The sequence below is a fragment of the Rhipicephalus sanguineus genome, chromosome 8, assembly GCF_013339695.2.
Source record: "Rhipicephalus sanguineus isolate Rsan-2018 chromosome 8, BIME_Rsan_1.4, whole genome shotgun sequence".
In the NCBI taxonomy this organism is placed as follows: Eukaryota; Metazoa; Arthropoda; class Arachnida; order Ixodida; family Ixodidae; genus Rhipicephalus; species Rhipicephalus sanguineus.
The window spans coordinates 40,344,230-40,364,127 of record NC_051183.1 but is presented as its reverse complement, the minus strand read 5'-3'; the positions used below and the strand labels follow the sequence as shown (position 1 = coordinate 40,364,127).

The 19,898-nt window shown below is 47.9% G+C and overlaps 1 protein-coding gene across 3 annotated transcripts in view; it reads right to left on the bottom strand.

Annotated features, from left to right (window-relative positions):
- The window catches only part of LOC119401763 (G1/S-specific cyclin-D2), a 321,278-nt gene that overhangs the window by 161,965 nt on the left and 139,415 nt on the right, over positions 1 to 19,898 (bottom strand). For all 3 annotated transcript variants that reach the window (XM_037668731.2, XM_037668730.2, XM_037668732.2), the window contains one exon: positions 16,816 to 16,875. The gene's annotated coding sequence lies outside the window, so the exon portion shown is untranslated. The remainder of the gene's footprint in view (positions 1 to 16,815; positions 16,876 to 19,898) is intronic.

Genomic DNA, 19,898 nt, shown 5'->3' with positions numbered 1-19,898 from the left:
AATCAAGCGGCAATCGCTGTTGTCCATCGCAGCCGCACCGCCCTGCACTGGTGGACCCGTCTTTTCTTGAAATTAATGTATTACGTCGCGTAGCCTGAAAGCAGGTTCGGCAGCCGGCAGAAAGAGCTTTAGCTGTAAAAAGCGATGCACTGCAGCAGAGCACAGCCTAGGAATTCTGTAGGATCTCCACGCAGAAAACAACAAGGCACGCGCCTGATATATCGCCCTTCGGAGGGACGTTGTAAGATGACATGCTGAATAGGCTTAGACTGATAAATTGTTCTTTCAGGATTCCATTAATTTTGCTATCATCGGTTCATTAACAGAAGAGAAAATGAGTGTGATATTTTCATTTTTGATAGATAGATAGATAGATAGATAGATAGATAGATAGATAGATAGATAGATAGATAGATAGATAGATAGATAGATAGATAGATAGATAGATAGATAGATAGATAGATAGATAGATAGACAGACAGACAGACAGACAGACAGACAGACAGACAGACAGATAGATAGATAGATAGATAGATAGATAGATAGATAGATAGATAGATAGATAGATAGATAGATAGATAGATAGATAGATAGATAGATAGATAGATAGATAGATAGATAGATAGATAGATAGATAGATAGATAGATAGATAGATAGATAGATAGATAGATAGATAGATAGATGTACTTAAGGGGGCTGTTTCTTGGGCGAGTTGGAAATTCATTCTGAATAGGGTAGCGCTTGTGAACACGGACTAAAGGAAGGCACACGGACGCTTCCGTCTGCGTGTCCCCGTGCCTTCCTGTAGTCCGTGTCCACAAGCGCTACCCTTTTCAGAAAGATACACTTAAATTTTGATATGCGTTAAGGAACTCCTGGTAGCTGACATTTCGGGAGCCAATCGATACGGCGCACCTCATATTCATACCCTGGTTTCAGCACGTAAAACCGCATACATTATTATAATTATCAAAATATATCACGTTATGACGAGGGTGTGCGAGACCCCTGTTTCCTTAATGGGCGTTTCGTCGCGCACAAACCTGAGTGTCTTCTCATGGCAGGAGTGGCGCTTTTGGTGTTGCGTGAAAGGGCGACTTACTGATACTAGAAAAATCGTTTTTTTTTCTTTATGTGTCTCTTTAAAGTAGTGTTGTTCGCCTTGTCAAGCCTATTTATATGCTGGCGTTTACTTATCTTTGAACGTTTTACGGCAAATGCCAGTGTGTACGATTATGCGCATTTGTCCGAGTTATAGCGTTAAGAGTTGACAGAGGTCCCGGCACGGTCAACAAGGATGTTGCAGAAAGAACGAGTTGACAGGAGAGCTAAAAAGAGGCGGTAAAGTCAAAGAAAGTTTGCACAGAGATGCGTAACGGCCAGAAATAAACAGAAAATAGAGCGGGGAAGAATAAAAAGGACGACAAAACAAAGGGAACAGGAATTCCAGAGCGTCGGCGGAATTCTCGAGCAGCGCTTCTTGCTATGCTCTGTGTGGAGCGTGCAACGATGAACCCCGTAGATAACGGAGAATGTTACTGCCCCTGCGGGGAGGCAGTGCCATCGTCGCCAAGTTGTGCCCTGGGAACCAGAAACAGGCTCTTCCGAACAGGCGTCATAAATCCGCTCGGCGCCTACGCTTTGAGTGTAAAAATAATAAAAAAAATGGCTATCGCTAAAAAAAAAGAAAGCTTCCGCAAGCACAAGCCTCTAATCCTTCATGGGTGGTCGTTTGTCATTCGCAGAGCACCTCTGTGATCACTGTGAAGTGTTCGGCCAACGCTCAACTTGCATATATCGTCGCCTGAGTCGTCATCAACCTCATTTACATTGGAGTGCTTAATTGGGCCAGTTTGTACATGTCCACATAACGAGGACTGCGCGAACAACAGGACAATACAGGACAGACAAAGGTGGAATAAGAAGTTTGTGCTTCTCTGTCCTGCTGTTCACGCTGTCTCTCGTTTTCCATGATCAATAACATACATGGCAGACGAGAGCGTCTCCCACCGCGGTCCCATTATTCCTGTTTTGCGTCAGCAGAGTAATTGTAATGTATGGTTAAACAATTTTGCAATTCTGCCGTACACATGTTGCTCCCTGCCGTCCTCAAGCACCCTTAACTACCAGTCAATACGAACTTACGTGGGATGAGATTAAGAGTGTGGTGACCGCTATATTGGAAAAGGCCCACCTACACGTAGGCGTGCGCACAAGGGGGGGCAGGGCGGTGACGGCTGCCCCTCCTAAGAACTTGGAGGACGCTTGAGCTTCGCCTTCAAGAGTAGAACGCGATAGCATAATCGGGCTCCTGCGCATCGCATTCTCAATTGCTAGCTTCGGCTCTCGGCGCATGCCTCAACCGTGCCGTAAGGAAACGAACGAATGTGCGCGTAGCATTGGCGGTTTCAAACTACCCTATAGAATGCTTACTGCAAGTACAGTTGTTAAGTGCCCACTATACTACGTCGTAGTGATTCCTTTTGCGAATCAGCGAAGGGCCCAGTAGATTCCGTAAGGCAACACGCAATCCTACGCAGCTGTTCCCTTTGTTGATGCTTTTGCTGCTGATGATGATTAAATATGTCTGAGCGCTTTGTAATGGGCGGGCCTTTAAAACACCCACTCGTTGCGCAATTCACATGTTTTGACGCCTCGCACGATGCTGCGTTTCTGCCACGCAATATTACATGCGTTAAGGAGACTCTTTCCACTTCATGACATTCATATGGTGTGTTTTATTTTTTTTTTCGGAGCGGTTTCAAGCAATATCATGGCTCCACCTGCTTTCCACGCAGACGACCTGGTTCGATCCCCACCAAACGACCAAAAATATTTTATTATTTTTATTGGCATGTTTCTCGATTTTTCGGTCACGGACAAGATGATGATTCTAAGCTCACAGCCGACGACGCCGACGCCGACACCGGAGTTTCTGCGAAACGAGCTCCTTAACGCTATCGCGTTAATAATCACAGGGAGGCTCCATGTTTGCCCCGCACCTTTACTTATACGGACATGTCCCGTCATTTGACACAGGTTTTTGACGATAATGGCGGCCAAAGACCTTTGCCTCTGATAATGCATTAAAGAATTGCTTAATTACGTCTGACCTTTACCTACGGAAAGCGGGGTATACCAAAGGCAGGGAGAACTGCGATAAAACTTAACTTAGCCCCCCCCCCCCCCCCCCGAACCCTGCATACGCACGCCTACGCACCTACATGTCCCTTATCCAAACTCATAAATTATCACACGTGCTTTTATGGAAATATGTAAATGTTGATACATGAACGTATAAGAACCTGTTAGATTCTAAAGGATCAAATGAGGTTCTCAAGGACCTTATAGGTCCTATACATTTTACAGGATCCGCTGTGGTCCCAAAGGATCCTATAGATCCTACAGAACGCCATAGTGTATAGGGTAGATCTATATGGCTCCTACAGGGTCCTATAGAATTAAATATTGTTATGAATACGAGGTAAGGGCATTCCAGGTTTTTCAATAGGGCACGCTTTCCTATTTCGCACTATCAAAGAACTTGTGGAATGACACTATGACTGCGATGATAGTGCTACACTGCTGGTGCTGGAGACACATATCACATAGCCACGCATGGCCTTATGGGCTTGCACAGGAACATACATGTTTTGTAATAGGATTCCACAGATCATGTAGGACTATATATGCAGGACACATGGGGCATGTGGGATCTCCATCCGACGTGCATAACGTGCCAGTCTTATCATGGTTACCAGCCCTAACTCTCTCGCATAGATTATGAACGCGAAGCGTTAAAGAGCTCGTTTGGCATAACTTTCCGGTGTCGGTGTCGGCTTTGTTGGTTGTGAGCGAAAATTGGCGTTACCCTTGAGCGGAAATCCGAGGTAGATGCAAATAAATGAATAATAAAAACGTTTGGTCCCGGTGAGAATCGAACCCAGGCCTTTTGCGTGGCAACCAGGTGTTCCGCCACGCAGCCACGCCAGCGCTTGAAACAGCTCCGCAAAGAAACGCCATAAGAATGCCATGTAGTGGGTAGAGTCTTCTTAATGCAAGTAATATTACGTGGCAGAATCGAAGAACCCAACCAGGCGTCAAAACATGCGAATTGCGCAACGTGTGGGTGGTTTAAAGCTGCCCACCCATTAATAAGTGTGCAGCTGCGCAGCTGCGCATGACATCTGAAGGACGCGTAGTGGCCACTTCGCCAATTTACGAAAGGAAGAATTATGGCTGGTGGGCACTTAGCAACTGTACATCCAGTAGACATTCTAGAATATAGTTTGAAACGGCCAATGTTAAGCGTACGAACGTTCCTTTTCCTGCGTCGTGGCTGAAGCCGATGCGCACAGGGTCCGATTACGCTATCGCGTTCTACTCTCGAAGGTGAAGCTCAAGCATCCTCCAATTTTTTTTTTGTTTCCTATTCACAATATACGTATATGTAGCTGGCTTGTAACATACCACACTGACCATCACAAAAGCAGCTGTGATCGAGAGGAGGCGCAGAGCATCGTTGCTGTTCTACGCATGTCGTACTACAGTGTACGCCCTTTCCAAAGGCGGGAAAAGCGAACTGCATGCAACACTGCGATGTCTGTCCAGCCTACGCGACTCGTCGTGCATTAGTATTGCGGTCTCGCGCCTCTCTCCTGCATGTGCACACGACCAAACAAAGAAAAGAACTATGCGTTCCGGGTCATGATTGCCTCTCGTCCACTCACACAACATCGACAGTGCAATTAGTTGCCGCTTCTCTAGTTGCCCGGTGAGTGTGCGCGTGCGCGATTAGCTACCCTCGTCACGCTCGTCCCCGTGTTTAGCCACGCACACCAAATGCGTGCATCACAGCGCGCGCAAAAACAAGTTTTGCGAGACTGTTTCGGAGGCAGTTATGACGCGACCGCGGCAGCGTGTAACGTGTACGACCTTTATTTGTATACGGCGCACGCGAGCCTCATTGACTCCAGTTCCGTGCAGTGAACCATTATGCTTTAGATAAATGTTGCCATCTCCGGACAGTCGTGACGAAAGACGTCGCCTGACCAGGAGATCCACATTAATTCATCAACGGAGCTTAATTGCTTGACAAGTTGCTTGTTGGCTAGAGGATGCGTCTTGCCCTCCTCGGTGGTACTGTGGTTACAGTGCTCGGCTGCTGACCCTGAGGTCGCGGGTTCGATCACGGGCGCGGCGGTCGCATTTCCACTACGGCGTGCCTCATAATCATATCGTGGTTTAACATAACTGGTTAACGTCCCTGCCTTTCTCTCCTCTTTTCTTTCCCTTTGCTTGCACGTAAAACCTCAGATATTATTATTATTATTATTATTATTATTATTATTATTATTATTATTATTATTATTATTATTATTATTATTATTATTATTATTATTATTAAGGATGCATTTTGGCGCAGCGATTACGGGCGCATAACGTGAACGAAGGTTGAGTTGTGAATTAGTTGTTTTGTCCAGCGAGCATTCCCTCTTTCATGAATTGTGTAAGCGTCATTCGCCATAGGTATGTCCCATCAACATGCTTCATCGCTGCATTCTTATCACCGGGTATTTCTGATAACGAAAGACGCAGCTGACCATGTATAACCACAAGTACTCATCCAGGAAACTTGACGAGACTTTTCCGCGGTGCCACTGCGCACGCGCCGTTCGCCTAGCGGGAAAGTCGCGAAACGCTGGGTTGGGCGCCTTTCGATCTCGGAGGCTTTTGTTCCGGAGATCCCGATTGTCCCGGGTCACCCCGCCACTCTAGTATACGGTCCCTATTACTCTAACAAAACGGCAGAGGGCAGCGCCGCAAAATAAAAAAAAAAGGAGGATTGTTGGCTAACTTGCTCTATGGTTCAAGTATACGTCTTAGCGAAAAAGTTCACGACTACAAAGTGCTATGGACATGGATATAATGGATAGAATCTGATACTGTTCTGAAGGCATGCAGTACGCTCGACTTTTGTGTGTTTCCAGCGAGCGTTCCGTCTTATGTACACTTTGTGTTAGCGTGATGTACCACAAGTATACACACAGACAACAGGTATGCACCGCTGTGTTTTTATAAAAGAGTATTTTTATGGCGCACTCCGCCATCTCATCTCCTACCATTTCGTCTTCCAATTATAATTTACCCTCCGTTCTGTTTTATCCTTTCCAAATTTGCGAGGGATATGTTCTTCTAACTTCTCCGGAACAGAAACATAACCTTGCGTGCTTTTTGTTCTTTTCATTATTACGAGGAATGACCTATATATTGTCGCGAAAGGCAGAGTTAAGCAGAAGGTTTTTCTTTTCAAATGTAGTTAGAGACGTTCTTTTTCGACTGCTCTTTTGAGAGGGACCCTCGGAAGAGAATTCCAGCCGACGGAGGGAAGAAGCTACATCCGGTCGTTTCGTTCGCGTACCCGTGGATGCTGCGAAACTCAATTTAAGCAGCGACTCGGGCCCATTTTTGAGGAGAGCGGACTCGGGGCCCACTAGCATCGCACCACCAGAGACCAGCCATGCAAGCCGACGGGGTATGCCATCACTTTCTATGTTTTGTATTTATTGCCCAGTGTATCTTGTAAATATAAGCTGTGTTAGATAAATAAACCCCCCAATGAGTGCTCTCCGGAATCATCGTGTTGACTCCTCGTCGCTTGCCTGTGCGGACTTGCTCCCACACTTCTTCGTCTCCTGGTCTTCCGATGCTCTTAACTTTTAACAACCCCGACGTTTCGCTACAATATGTAGCCAAGAGCAGTGGCGTAAATCTAGAAAAATCAGAACGGGGCACGCACATATTGCTATGGCGGCCATTTTGTTTTTATTTTTATTGATATAAAAGTTAAAATCATGGTTTGAAATAAAATTTTAAAAAAATGAGCATGGGTTCCCAGCTCATGTAATTGCGTTGTTCTATTGAGTCTTCTCTGAAATAGCGGCAGTTGCGATTACAGTAGTATCACACAGCTTATGGTTAGTGAACACAGGCCGACACACTACAAAATAAACAAGCATTAACAATAGAAGTTGATTACACTATATATACTTAAATCTCAAACAATTCGAATATATGGCGTTTGAAAGATAAGTTCAAAGGGGGGCATTTGCAAGGGGTGTCCCCCCCCCCCATCCTGAACACAAGAGGGGTCAGGACCCTCCTGACCCCGTCCCCCCCCCCCCATCCCCCCGTAATTTACGCCGGTGTCCAAGAGGTTGGAACATATACGTTCTAATTGGCCGCGGCCACGAAATTAGAATTGCACGCTTCAAGCGGAACGAAAGCGCTCATAAGACCTCGGTCTCGGAAGCACGAGGTATACAACGGCAAGCTTTCAGCTCTGATGTACGCAACTGTGGGCAGTAGAACTTACATGCGGTGGAGGGCACGATACAAGAGAGTGAATCTAAAACAAAACAAAACAATAAAAGTAGCGGACATAAATACAGAAGTGCACTTGTTTTGCCGGGTTCACACACATCCTGCTTCGTGCAACCAAAGGACGCGTGAGTGGCTGAAAATGCACCGTTCTGTAGAATATCGGTTGCCCGACACCGCTCCTCGGCAAAGGTAACGTAATTAGACCCCCACGATCGCGTATTAACGAGCAGTGTTGCGTCCGCTCACAAACCCTCAGACCTTCTCCGTCGCGGTGTTCCTTCTGCAGGTGGATCCGCGGATGCGTTGAGGCGTACGCGAACAGCCCTTGCGTGCACCGAATTCAGAGGGTGTAATGGCCGTTTTACCACGCTGTGCTCATGGTACGTACAGCGGATTGGCTACAGCACTCTGAGCCTTCTCCGGCGGGCAGACAAATGTGCGGACGGAACGATGTTGGGAGGTGCAGGCAAAGTGGCGTTGGGAGTGATCATGATGAGCGGGGTGAAGTGCGTTGGCAAGACCACGGGTTGTATGAATAAATTAATGATTCAATTATTCAATAATACCACATTGCGTTGATTAATGACTCACTGATTGATTGATTGATTGATTGATTGATTGATTGATTCAGAATTAATTGGAATAGTTCGCATTGACGACATATATATATATCGTTCGAGATTGACATCCCTTTGAATCTAAGAATGCGTTTGTAAACGAGAATATTTATTTATTTATTTATTTATTTATTTATTTACTGCGTGCATCGAACAATTCGGACAACTAAACAGTGTGGGTGTCTACACAAGCAATCAATTGTTAATTTATTCTTGGACAATAGCACAAACTGACACGAGAGTATTTCGGTAAAGAAGCACATTCTGTTATTTGACAAATGTGAACAAATTACTATTAGTGTTATTAGTCATTATAATTAGTAGTACAAGGAATCAGACTGTACCTTGGTGCGGAGGCTCCATAACTTAAGAATGTTGATAAAATTAAGCTGCTTCGTGCTGTGTTCAGGCGTGAAGAAAAAAAATAAAACGGCTTAACATGCACATATGCACGAGTATTTGTTGCGCTCTGCCTCAAAAGAAATCCGACCGCTGCGGTTGAGTCTGATCCATGGCCACATGCTCGCTCGCTCGCTCGTTCACTCACTCGCTTTTTCACTCACTCACTCACTCACTCACGAATCATCAATTTTGTCACTTGAACCAATTAACGCAGTACACAGCGCTGTGACTTCGAGAGCGACAATGAGCTACCGCCCTCGAGATGACTGACAGCCGATCAAGGTGAAGGCGAGATCACACGATCGACCGCGCGCTTTCTCGGTCACACAAAGGAATCGCGTGCCACAACTCCGCTTATTATAAACCGAGGCGCGCGCAAACCAGGAGCCACGCAGAAGCATGCAGTGAAAATGGCTACCGTAATGCAGTGCGCCTAGTAGCAGGGGCCTCTGCCGTAACGAGTTTCTCTCAGTAATAACGGGTGCGACCTGAGAGGTGGCAGAACGTGATGGAGGTGGGGGGGTGGGGGGGAGAAAGCAGGGTCGTGGTTCGAAGCCGCCCGCCGCCTCAATACCGTATGTCTTCTATACATAGCCCCCATACGAAGCGGCTCTGCAAAGGGAGAGATGGCCTGGGGGCCAACAGGTATTCATAGGCCTACAGGCCTTCTATCCCCCCCCCCCCACACCACCCCCTACGACTCTTTCTCTCTCTCTCTCGTTCTCCTCTCTTTGCTCTTTTCGTAGGCCGCCCATCGTCGAAAAGAAGGTCCGCATTCCAGAGACGACGTCCCGCCACAGCGTGCCGGGAAAAGGTGGCTCCCCGCCGACACTGCTTCTCCCCCCGCTGTTTACACGACCCGTGCAGGAGGAGGCCACATTTGCGTGCAGTAGGGACGAGCGGTGTAAAATTCGGCAGTGATATGCAGTGTAGAGCGCAGATGCCCAGCTAATGCAAGCTAATGCACAGCTAATGCACAGCTAATGCACAGCTAAGGCAGGCACGAAACGGCAGAAGAGACACTGGAAACAACAGCACTTCGTGTGCATCTACGTCGTGCTTCCATCACCAGCTAAGCCACAGGTATCTAAAGCTGAACAGCGTGAGACTGGGGGCAGCTAAACAGATTACCACTCTTGTGTGATAAGACATAAACTTGATTGACTGAGTTTCGATTTGGAATGCTCAACAGCGGATTTTGTATCGATAATGAAACGTTGCTGGTGTCTTCGAGTTTCTTGTCTCGTTCCCGACGTTGTTCTGGTTAGATTAGGTTAGGTTAGAGAAAAAAAGAAGAGGAACGAAGCAGTGAGGTCAACCAGAGCTGCGTTCAGTTAGGTTAGGCGACGTTATCTAATAAGTACTACAGGCTAAACGGTGCGGAGGAATCTTGCAGAGAGGAACGGCACACATATGTGCCATTGATTCTTGTAATGTCTCCCGCGTACTAATTTTGCATTTCGCGCAGTGCTTCTGCTCCTATTGGCCTTGTGCTGTCAAGGCGTATACAGTGGACACATAAGGAACAAATGGGACTCTCCTTTAGAAGTGACACCAACGTGCTTGAAATTTCAACAAGAGCTTTACTCTTCCCTCCCCACCATATTATTTTTTCAAGCAAGGGCAAGCAGCGGGTTTACCGATGACGTGCGCGGCAGTGTTGCCGTTAATCTGGAAGAACCCCAACTTTTTGTTAGTTCAGCTGCTACCTGCATAAGGTCTGCAATGCTAGGCTCTGCCCCATGTCCAGAAAGGCCCTCTGATTACTCGTCTTTACCTAACTTTGTAACTCGATTTTGTTTTCTACGACTGATAGGCGGAAAATTCAGTTCATCTTAACACCACTTCCGCTGAACTCGTGACATTTTACACCATTTCAAGAACACCATGCGACGAAGCGAAAACGATGACTTTCTTGAGCCAATCAGAAGCACAACCATGCGAAATGGTTCCCGCATTGTTCATCTCTTATCGCTCTCTTGCCGACTATTTACAGAAGGATCAGTGCAGAATGATGGCCAGTGGCACGTCGAGCCCTTCACTTGGAGTACAGTCAGGAAAGCACTGTCAGCTGATTGGCTGACACCAGGAAGCCTCCGCTGCAATGCACGGGCACTAGGTGAGATTGGTCAGATTGAGTATTGCGACTGTGACCTCGAAATAACAAGGTTAAATCTGAATAAACTCGATGATACGGGTGAATTTTACCGAGATAATTGTCTAGCTTAGATTGAATCCGTTCAAGTATATAGTTTTGGGCGCAACAGGTACCATTTCTCGCCGAGCTCCTCATTCCGAGGTGAGATATGCGTCGTGGTGCATGTGGCCCAAGTGACAAGCACCCATTCTTGCTTTATTTACTGCATAGCGTGATGGTGTTCGAACGTCTCCCTCCGCAGATCCCTAGATGGGTTCTCTAACACTCCCCCCCCCCCCCCCATTTACCGAACTGGTCCAAGGAGAGGGGATATGCCCCCTCTCCCCTGCCATAGACGTTATCATCCCGGATTACCGGCTGACTTTATTGTAGCTGGAATTAGCTTTCCGTAACAAAACTTCAAATTTTGATACAAACATTGCTTTGTTTGGTGTGCCTCTCGCAATAAACAGCTGCTTTGGCTTCCACGCCGCCCTCTGGTCACTGCGTTCCTCCAAGACCGGAAAAGCTAAGCCCCTGACTTAAAGCTGTACTTTCACAATGAAGAGATGTCATTATACGGCTCACATGAAAGAGAAGAGCCAGATCATGCAACATTGTGATGGACGAATGCGTCTTTGTGCGATGGACGAATGCGACTTTGACTTTGAGCGCATCGTAAAGCGTTTCATCCTGAGAGAGTGATAGTACCCGCTGTGAGATTCCGCCGGTTTCAGTGTAAACGAGCTCTGAACTGGAGGATTTGCTCACGTTTTTTTGTTTTATTAATTGTCTAACTGTCACGCTGGGAATCGTGTACAGCCCGGCTACGCACACGTATGGCATTGGGGACGTGTCAAACGCCGATCGCGTCACGGCTAACGCGTGCCCCCTTGAGACTTGACGTATCACGCGCCTCGAAAAGCGTCGTGGGGGGAAGCGCGCCGCCTGGGAGCGGCGAAAGGTTCCACTACCGAGACTGGGCCTTTCGCAGCGCCAACTTTTATTTTATGCAGAAGGAGGCCTCCGACCGGGCTGGGCCACCGTACCGACGAAGGGAGGATAATAACCGGAGACGTGTACGCAGCCTGTGGGCTTCGCGAACTCCTGTCGAACGCGTCCGCGTCCTTGAAGGTGACGTCGGCGTCTAATGACTGAGGGTCCCGCCGAGGGGTCCGCCCAGGGAGTGGAACACGCCGTGGAACGACGCAGACCTGTCTGACGCTGCTGCCACAGGGGCTTGCATAGCGGCGCCGGCCGCGTGTGCTGCTCACTGCGGCCGGTGAGCCTCTTGGAAGCTGAGCCCTGTGGGAAGATGTGGAGGCTGGGAAGCGTAGTAGACAACCGGGCGCAGGAGGCGGCGGTGTTGTGCGAGATGCGGCGTGCGGTTGACGTGGATCGAAGAGACCGACAGACAGGATGAGCAAGAGAAAGATGGAGATTCCTGGAGAAAGGGGGGGGGGGGAAGTGAGGGAGGGGGGGTGCCTTTGTCTTTTCCCGTGCTTGAAATTTAAGATGTGTTCTCGCCGGCTTTTATGCACACGCTGGTGCATCTTCGACTGGCGTTTTCCACTGAGTATTTGCTGTCGCACAGTTCATCACATTCGAATTTTTTTTTCATTGATATGTGTCAAAGGAATCGCATCGCGGTAAAGAAGCTGAACTTGTTGGCTAGCTGGTTGAACATCTTGAATCAGGAAACAACGCAGTAAAAACGAAGACGAAGCAGAGGAACGGGCACACCATACAAAGCGCAGTCAAGTTTTTTTTTTTTTTTCGTTCATCTGCTTCGTCTTCGTTTTTACCGTGCTGTTCACTGATTCAAGCGGTAAATGAGTTAAAGGGGTCATGAAGCACCCCTTGGGCTGATTGAAAAAACACATCCTGCGGAATGCTGACACGGCTATGAACTGCTCTGCCAAATATTACAGTCGTGCGCGCCGCGTAATGGCCACAAGCGGAGCGCGAAGTTGCCGTTTCCCCAGGCACCCTCTTTTCAAACAGAGGCCGGTTCTCACTCTCGTCGGTGGGCGGGGCGTCTGTCCGCTGTACGTCGCAAAGACATAGCATGCTTATTGGCCGATAGCCGACGTAAATCGAGAGCGGCGTTCGGATCAGATGCGCTTCTTGCCGCGGAATGCCGCCACTTGCCGGCGCCGCACTCGCGCAAGCGAATCACAGCGGGAGAGCGATCGCGTTTCATGACGCGCGCTGGCGTAACTTCTTTCCCCCATGCCATCCCTCCCTGTCTAGCTTCCAGTGCGCTCGTCGGCACGAGAAAAGAGAGAAAGCGCTGGGAGCGTGCGCCAAACCCCCGTAACTCCGCTGATTCTTGACGGATTCGAGAAATTTTTGCGGCAGTCGATTCGGGAGGCAGTACACTCCGATACTGAGGCCATTAGATCATTACTTGTAAAAGTGGTTCATGACCCCTTTAAACGAAAAGTGTCACTGCTACAACAAAGCAAAAACAAAGAAAAGAAAGGAAATCAAGGAGTACTGCCACAAAATATTGTGACGAGCGTGACACGTGTGAACATGGAATGAGAAAGGACAACTAACATGGCGGTGACTAAAAGGTTATGAGCTTCTTTCTTCTTCCGAGAAAAGATGTTTATAAACTAAAGCATATCGGAATTAAGACTGCCAATTGGGCTAGTTGGATTTGGTTCCTGGTGGAATGGAAACCAGTGCAAAAATGGAGGCAGAGGAAGAACCGAACGACACAAGCGCTGCTTGTGTTGTTGGGTTGTAAAACATGTCGGAGTTTTAGGTAAGACACGCAGCCAGTATAAATTATCAGAACGGTCATTTGGCTTAGTAGTACTCCATAACTTCAGGCTCTCTTATGGGGTGAGTGTGACATTGAAAATTTACTGACGTCGAAGCATCGCGTACACGAACAACGCACCAGACAGCACTTTCGTTCCCTGTGTTAGCATTACAAATAATGTAGATCAAAGCAAAGTAAACGACGAACCGACAGCCAACCACAAAAAAAAAAGAAGAAAAGGAAAAAGAACTCAAGTCACGCGATCATTCTAATCACTGGTCTTATTATTGTATTCATTGAAATCAACGCATCGCCAAGCGATTCTCTATAATTATTATTTCCCAGCGGAGGAATGCGTGGAAAGGAGTGTAACGTACCCGACACTTGTGTCAAGAGTGACGTCACTCGCACCTCCTCTCTCACAATGCCACAAAGGTGAGACACGTGTCCCGACGCATGCGCACTAGCATTAACAGGGTGATGCTGCGAAGCCGCTCAACGCCATAAAACCCTGCTCCAGCATAGTGACCGCCGCGGAGACCCTTGAGTGGAGATAACACCTCAACCGGGCCGGTGCTTGCGCGACTGCTTGGTTGCGCGCCTTTCGGCGATGGACATTTAAAGGGAGGCCAGGCGATATATTCGGCTCGGGTATTTACCCGGCGCTAAGGTTCGACGAGCTTGGCGTCCTTGAAGTGTCGAGAGGAGCCGTAATGGCGTCTCAGGCAGTCGCTGCCTGTATACGCCGTCAGACACTCTCACGGCGGTCGGCTTTTTCTTCAGAAGTTGTCTAGAACTATTGCAGCAGCAGCCGCGGTGGTGAAGTGGTTGCGGTGCTCGGCTGGCCCGAAGGTCATAGGTTCGATCCCGGCCGCGGCGGTAGCATTTCGATGGAGGCCCGTGTACTTAGACTTAGGTGCACGTTAAAGAACACTACGTGGCCGAAATGTCCGCAGCCCTCCAGTGCATGTGCCTCACAATTGTATTGTGGTTTTGGCACATAGAACCCCCCCCCTCCCCCATACTATTAGATTAGAACTATTGCTGCATTGGTAAAGAGACTAGCAGTAATTGCCAAATCATGGTCTAGCTGGTTGTGATATATCTGGTGCTTCATTTCGACTTCATACGGTGTGTTGGGAGCGAGAATGTATATGGTGTGTGGGTGTCGTGGTAGGCTCGAATTTCTTCTGCTTTCAGTTTATATTGTTTTAACCTAGCGTTGGTTTTTTCACTATTATAATGGCATGATTAAGCTCGCAGGGATAAAATGGATTCAGCTCGCGCAAGGTATAAGGTAAATCCCTGGGAGAGGCCTTCAGCCTGTATATAGTGGACCTAAATAGGCTGTAAGTGATGATCACCAATAGCATAGCCGGTCCTTTAGTAGCAGAACTTGCAATGCTCACATTTTGCACCTTACAGAAGCGAGCTATTCTTCTCTGCGGGAGCTCACAAGCTCCGAACTTTCTAGTTAATTAATCCAATAGGGTCTTCCCTCTCTCGAAAGCAGCAGCCTGTAGTCCCTTTATAGGTAAAGGGTATCACGTAATGCTGCAGGGTTTCCATTATACCCTCTGTAGGAGTTTAAACTGTTTGACTTTTACTTGCAGACGGACATAGGCAAATGGTCTTCTGGATTACCCGTTAAAACAACGATAGGGGGAAGTGTGTGTGTGTGTGTGTGTGTGTGTGTGTGTGTGTGTGTGTGTGTGTGTGTGTGTGTGTGTGTGTGTGTGTGTGTGTGTGTGTGTGTGTGTGTGTGTGTGTGTGTGTGTGTGTGTGTGGAGGGGGTGGAGGGGAAGGAATAGCTTTTTCTTCGTTATTTTTTACAACCCAGCCACTTTGTAATATTTGTCCGGGACATGACGATAACGGTGTCAGCAACCCCTCCAGGTCAAGGAGATCCCGCACCTCCCAGAAATTCCCCGCGTACACGAAGACGACGACACCGCGCCATTCAAACAAGCAAAAAGGGGGGGGGGGGGACTCTTAAACTTTTTCTTTTTCCAAGAACGCCGTACGCACAAACAGCGTCAGCGCAGTCAAAAAGAACGCAGAGAAAACGAAACGCCCATTACAAAAGGTTACTTCCAGCGGTTCTTTGCACTCGTAATTTTCTAGCACGAGGCGTTGTCCTGCCCCCCGCGCGGGTGTTCAAAGGATCCGGACCGCGTAGTCCCCACACAATCGTCTCGACTCGGCCAGAACAACTCGTACACGTATAGTAATGGCCATTGCGAGAATAGCGAGGGCGTAAGCGAGTAAAAAGAATAAAGAAAGTAGGACGACCAACGAGAAGGTAGAGAGCCCCTCCTTAGCGCTACGCTCTCCTGGTTAGCCCACATTTTTTTCGCTGGCTAGCCCAATGAGAGCAGGGGCAGGCACCCACGCTGCCCTGTCCCATTGGCGCGGGCGTGTATACCGTCGGCGACGGTACACCTGTACGACGCAGGCACATCAACGACGCATGCTCGCCAAAGTGGGCTGTGTGCATATGTGTGTTGTGTATGATCTCGCCGCTAGCAACACCGTCACCCCTTCCACTACAACCACTACGGCATTGATAAAGGAAAGACGAAGACGACGCGAAAGGAGTAACTGCGCAGTCTAGCTCCCGCGGGGAGGGTGTCTTCGCCGGGGGAGTAAGAAAGAAGGCCTTGACGCCCCGTCCTCCCCTCTCAGCCAATCACGATTGCGCGCAAGGTCAGCGGGCGCGGATCGGAGAAAAATGAAAGCGCTGGACGCACTGGCGAGGGAATGGCTTCGCGTTGTACTACAGCGCAGGGCATATTTGACCGTATTTACGTAACTCGCCGTTGATTTTCTTTATATATCTTGGTTTCTTCGTCATCTAATTGTTTGTTTGTCATTCTGTACTGCACTTTCAGAAGCCAGTTCTGTGCAACGCTAAGGAACGTACAGTGTACGGGCTCGCGATAATATGTCTGGTTGGTTTGTCTGTAATTGGCGTGCTATTGATTTCATTTTCTCTATACCTTGATATCATTATGTGCTTTTCGAAGCCAGCTTATGCTTTGCGAGCACCTGTGCTTTTATGAAGCATTCCGTAATATGTGCGTGTGTTTTTTTTTTCCGATGTGGAAGATCAGACGCACACAATATAGCTGAAGCACGGAACCTGCAGTTGCTTGGCCTATAACGAACTGAGAGAAAAGAAATGCGACGAGCCGTGTGTAAGCAAAGAAATAGAATGGCCTAAATGGTCGAAAATTTAGTGAAACGCTACGGTTGCTTTAATTACCGCTATCGTCAACGGATAGAGAATGAATGGCATATCCGATTATTTCTTAGCACGAGAAATTACTCCCCTTGCCGTACGAATAGCATCATGTTTGCTCTCCTATAGCAGTCTCAGAAGCGAGGACTAGTTCGGCTCCGCACGAAAGGCGGACATCACGGAATAATAATGAAAGACGAGAAAGCGCCGCTTGTAATTCCTGTCAAAAAAGAATGTCAAAACAGAAACATGTAATCTCACCTGTTATTCTACCTGGCTACAGCAGTGCCCGCGGCTCTGTCTTCACGTCCACCTGGCCACCTGCGCAAACAAAAGGGAAAAAATTAAAAACGAAGGAACACTCACTTAGCAACCTCTACGAGGCAAAGCACTATACTGGATTAATTTGCCATTGATATTACAACAGTGGGAGTTGAATGAGAACAGTGACGAAAATACTTAAGTTCTATCCCGGTATATCATTCCTTGGAAGCATATACGGACATAATAGTAATTTATGAACGAAATATCATTTTTAGGTGCTCAGAATTTGCAGAGACCTTACATCTGCATCGTAGGTGTGGTGGTTTCACACCGTCGAAGCTGGCCTTTGATTAATCGTCATTCTTATCAATATGTTATGTCAAATATTAAATGAAGAGACCGGCTACTGCATTAAGCCGCTACTCAACCTCCACCCGTGAACAAAAGATTATAAATATAGGGTACAGAATAGCAATTAAGGGTGATTATGTACTATATAACACGCATAGACGTACATGATACTCTCGGGCAAACTTCCCAAATTGTAAAAGTGTGTATTGTTGCTCGGAATGGGCATCTTTCATAGCGACTGCCCTGCATTAAACAATATGATGAGTTCGTAATAGATTGTAGAAATCGTAATAATATCGGTCGTACAAATTGCAACAAGAAACACCTCCTTAAATTACCAAGCATTGTGTCAAGCGCTCACTGGCGAACATGATCAGATCGCGAGTATTTATGATTGCGTTTGCTTTCGAACGGAAAGTGGCAAGGGGGCATGCATTCACATGCACGCACCATGCATGATCGTGTGATCATGCAACTGCTGGAGTTCAGCACGGTGACGTCAGGTTCAAGGCATGTTCTTCACTTATTGATCAATGCGTGAATCGAAGCTGGCACTGGGTGACAGTCATACTGACGAATAGTACACAGCAGCATGAAACGACGGTGAAAATATATGTGAAAGGAATCAAGATGCTGTGCTGGAACCCGGAGCTACGGAAAGGCTCAAAAGACGTTTAGGATTCGGACTGTCTGTAATATACACTCGCTTCACATGGTACGTCGTCGGGCCTTTGTAGCTGCATGAACCCCTGTCATGCACACCTACTTCGAGTGACGTCGCGAATTTTCTCAAGCTCACTATCGAAGCTAAAACACGATTCGCATGCTGTCACTCCCGTGTTGCATTTTAACATGGAAAGATGTCAGGCTACTTCAGCGACGTGTGGACGGTTCCTAGAGGAGCCGTCTCCTGTTTTGTCTTAATTTCTTTCATTTCATTTATTTCATTTTCATCGTCTTGTCTTTCCGCTCACGACATTTTGAGGAGTAGGAGGTTCCAAGTCAATCGAACGCTGTGCAGGGGGACCACCCACCTGCAGCTGGAATGCCATACGAACTTCTCGTCCAGCTGATACGGTCTTCGAGGCCTTATGTCTGAGAGCGTGTGATTACTGCGAATACATGACATGGGCTTTCTTCTTGATCAATCGCATGATACAGAGCCTCCTTCACGGCGAGATGTCATGATATGCCCGAAAAAGGAAAGGAGCAAAACATCAAACACAGATGGATACGTGTCACAGGTTTCAATCTTAGGAGAGATGTGGCTTGCCTTTCAGTAGATCCAAATAAATATAAGTCTAAAATTGGTGGATTACCTTAATTTACTTGGCAGTGTCGTTTTAAAGAGCGCTAGCTTAACCTGTAATCGTGCTTGCAAAAAGGAAAACAAACAAAATACATTCGAAAATGAGAAGTTACGGAGCAGAGCCGCATTGGACCGAAACTAACGGTTACGTCGGCGAAATTCCTGAAATTGGGAATGGTCCCGCTGTGCGTCCAGCGGAACGCAAGTGAGAACAGGACCATTACCTCTTATTCCGGAAGGCCGGGTATATGCAACAATAACAGCAGTTCAACAACAGCAACTGCAATAACGACCACAATGGGAGCTGCAGAGGAAGGACTCGAGGCTGGGACTCTCGAACAAGCCTTGTTTGTGGAATTGGCCATCGCGGGGAACTATAAGCGAGGCTCGACAACAAACCAAAAACAGCAACGAACCATGAATGGGAAAACAAAATAAGAAAGGCATTGGTCAGGCAGATAATGCGAAAGTTGTACAGTCCCGCTCGCCTCAGAAGTGCGCAAGCGCGCAGTGCATGATCCCGCTTTTTCGGAGCGGCGCAGGGGCGCAAATTACAGGACGCGGCTGAAAAGAAGAAGCAACGGCGGCAACTTGCTCGCCGCGTTTGTTTGCCGGTATATGTGGGCGCCCGTGGAGGTGACGCCAGTGTTACTGGATATACAAACACACGCGCCAGTTCGAGTTCTCGCGTGTGCGCATGCGTGTGCCTCAACAGCTTACTGCAATCATCAACAACAATAGCAACAACAACAAAACACAAAAAAAGGGCAAAGAAAGCAACCAGAAGGACACGGGAGCAGCAATGGGAGCCCCAGAACGCGTATGATGCCCGTCGCGGAATGGTCTCAGACCACGCTTCTGCAGTCGTACACATGGTGGGCATCGTTTCAGCACGTACGCGCTCGCCAAAGGATGATTCCCTTCTCTTTTGTTTCACGTTTCTAATTTTCTTTCGTGTTTCTGTGTTACCTTTCTTTTTAGTTGTTTCTTGCATTTTTCTTCTGTTTACCACTCCGCAGAGGGCGCCACTCGCCGACGCGCTTAATGGACAAACACTGACCACCACCGACCGATCCTGGCGCCCCCCTCACAGTTGCGTCCAGAAGCAGCGGAATGCCTCTCGTAGTGCTCGCGATTTCGGGGACGTAATAATGGCTCCTTAAGGGGCGACGACCATTAGTTTTTCGAGGGGGTGAGCGCCCCTCCCCCCCTACCAACTCTATCGGGCATATAGTAAGTAGAGTGGGCGAACCGACCTTGTGCCTGAGGAACAGTTCCGCTACTATTTTGACGGGGAACCACCCTCCCCTCTTTATATTTCTTGCGCATGCTCGCACAGACCACCCCTTCACCCCTCACTTAAGGCCTCCGGCATCTCTCCTTCAGCGGCCCTCGCTTCGTACTTCCATCAACACCGTCC